The 2980-nt window shown below is 38.0% G+C and overlaps 1 non-coding gene across 1 annotated transcript; it reads right to left on the bottom strand.

Annotated features, from left to right (window-relative positions):
• Positions 1–2553: 2553 nt before the first annotated feature.
• LOC133089351 (U6 spliceosomal RNA) lies at positions 2554–2660 on the bottom strand. Its single transcript, XR_009700713.1, has one exon. It is a non-coding gene; the product is annotated as a U6 spliceosomal RNA (small nuclear RNA).
• Between the last annotated feature and the right edge of the window lie 320 nt (positions 2661–2980).

Raw genomic sequence — 2980 nt, 5'->3', positions numbered from 1 at the left:
ACACCCTCTCCAGCATTTTTTACTTGTAGACTTTTTTATTAAACAAATATGTAAGACCAACAATCGAGTATAGGGGATAAAGAGCAGTCAGCCTCAAATTTCTGTGGGCCTGGAATTTAATACATATGCTTTAAGATTCAGAAACCTAATAAGAAGGCAGATGACCAGCACTAAGTATAATGCTGTAAATGGCTTTAAGAATGAATTCTTATCACAGCTAAAATACTAAGTCTAGCAGAGCAACATGAACAACTTAATTGGTAAATTGGTAAATGCTGTGAAAGTCAGAAATACTCACCTATACTGACAAAGAATATTTGGAAAGGAAAATATAATTTGAAGATATTTCTTTAGCAGATTTGCACAAAGCATTCAGTAATACCAGATCTTCTCACAAACCCAGTCAAAACATTTCAATCTAAGTAGTGATTTCTTTTTTTTTCTTTCTTTTTTGTGATTTCTTTTGAGTCATGTTATTGAAGAAGGTATTCTAGGGTCTCCTGCAGCCATGCCTCAGAAACACTGGCCCAACTACTGTGCACATGAAGAACTGAGGACCACGGCATCGGAAAGGAACCACAGGCCAGGTGGCTAAGAAGATAGTAATAACCATAGCCAGCTCTTGTACAATATCACTGTGTACAAGGAGCTTTTTAAAGCACTTCTTATATATTAGCTCATTCAATCCTCCTAACAATTCCATGCGGTGTATATTTTTATTATCCCCATTTTCCCAATAAGGAGATGTACCACCCATAGCTTAGGCGGCTCACCATGTTTAAACAGCTAGTCTGTAACAGAGCTGGGATTCAACCCCTGGCAGGCTGGCTCCAGCGTCTGTGGTCTTTCCCACTATACTATGTTGCTTTTGAAATTTGTCATAACCTTTTTTTTTTTTTTTCACACACACTGTATTTTATTTTTACAAGAGATAAATAGACTGACACCAAGCATTGTACATGGATGACCACAACAAAAGCAACAATGATTGCAATTACCAAACATGAAACACATAACCTTTTTATACAGCAATATATCTCTGAAAGTTAACAAATTAAAGATAATGTTTCTTACCCTGTTGACTTCTTCTCAATGCTATTTTCGACTGAAATTAATAATTAAATGGTTTACTTCACTGGCAAATATCCACTCGTATGCATTAATGAGAAGTCACATTACTAACAGTTTTTTCTCTAAAATAAACATTAAATACTCTATGAAATTTAGGTATGGCAAGTTAATCCATACAAGAAACAGGTACAATTTACTTTAGAATAAATTAAGTGACATTTAATCCATTTGTTTGGATCAATATGCAGTTCTGTGTAATTTACCAAAATTACAGGAGAAGTGGAAAACAGACTAGAAAAGAAAATCTACCTTTATACTACGATAGAACATTATTTAAAAAATAATAAAATGAAACTAGAGACGGCATCTTCCTCAGGGCAAAAGGCAGTTCTGCTCACAGACAGGAGGGAGAGTTGACGTCTCCCTGACCCAGCGGCGGTCAGGCACGCTTGCTGCCCATCAGGGAAGACCGGGGTTTCCTGAGCTTAAGGTCCCTCTCTTAGAACAGAAGCCACTGCATGGCCAGTTAGCTCTTCCTTGGCTGGAGGAATCGGAGCTCTGGGAAGGAGGAAGACAGTGGCTACTTGGTGACTTGCTGATGCTGTGAATTACAGACTGGCCTTCACCTCTAACCAGGAGTCAAGACATTGCTGCCTGTCACACAGCCGTCACAGTTGTTGACCACCTTTTACACATCCGCCGCCACACGCCGGACACGTAAGCTCAGTGGGAACCAGGTCCTGGCCCATCTGTTTACTCCTGCATCGGCAGTGTCTAAACACTGCGTGTTCACAGTGGACGCTCCATAATAGCTTGTTAAATGAATAGAAAGAATTACGTATTCTCATTGACTCATTTAAAACTAATCAACGACCAACCATAGAACTAGATCTGTAGACTTCCGTACAATCAAACCAATTTCACATTAGACAGTTTTTGACTTTTTTATTACTTCTAAAATACATATTCTAACGATTAAACCAAAAAATAATAATAATAATAATGTAAAAGTATGGAATTCTTACCACATCACTCATTATTTAAGAACTTAAGCACAATGTAAATATACTTTTTAAAAAAAATTTTATTGGAGTGGAGTTGATTTACAATGCTGTGTGTTAGTTTCAGGTGTACAGCAAAGTGCATCAGTTATACGTATACATATATCCACTCTTTTTTACATTCTTTTCCCATTTAGGTCATTACAGACCATTGAGTAGAGTTCCCTGTGCTATACAGTAGGTCCTTGTTGGTTATTTATCTTATATATAGTAGTGTGTATATGTTGATCCCAAACTCCCAATTTATCCCTCCCTCCTTTTCCCCCCGGTAACCATAAGTTTGTTTTCTGCATCTGCGACTCTATTTCTGTTTTGTAGATAAGTTCATTTGTACCATTTTTTTAGATTCCACATATAAGCGATGACATATGATATCTGTCTTTCTCTGTCTGACCTACTTCACTCAGTACAACAATCTCTAAAAAATATGGAACACTTCACGAATTTGCACGTCATCCTTGCACAGGGGCCATGCTAATCTTCTCCGTATCGTTCCAATTTTAGTATATGTGCTGCTGAAGTGAGCACCACAATGTAGATGTACTTAACACTACTGCATCCTTAGAAGCAGTTGGGATGGTAAATTTCATGTTATGTGCTTTCTACCACCATTAAACATTTAAACTTTTATTAAAAAAAAAAAAAACTTGGACACCCTCAAGAAGTAAATCTCTTTAGTATTGCATGCTGCCCACAGAATCGAGCTGACATTGCCTGGTGCTTTCGTCACCCACACACCCCCCAGGACCCCTGAGCCTTTACAACAAGGAATCAGGAAGCTCTGGCTTCTCAAGAGAACTCTCTGGATTCCCCTTAGGCTTAAACACTTTCCCCTATTTTTCCACTGG

The sequence above is a fragment of the Eubalaena glacialis genome, chromosome 3 (assembly GCF_028564815.1).
Source record: "Eubalaena glacialis isolate mEubGla1 chromosome 3, mEubGla1.1.hap2.+ XY, whole genome shotgun sequence".
Lineage (NCBI taxonomy): Eukaryota > Metazoa > Chordata > Mammalia > Artiodactyla > Balaenidae > Eubalaena > Eubalaena glacialis.
This window is presented reverse-complemented; position numbering and strand designations above follow the sequence as displayed.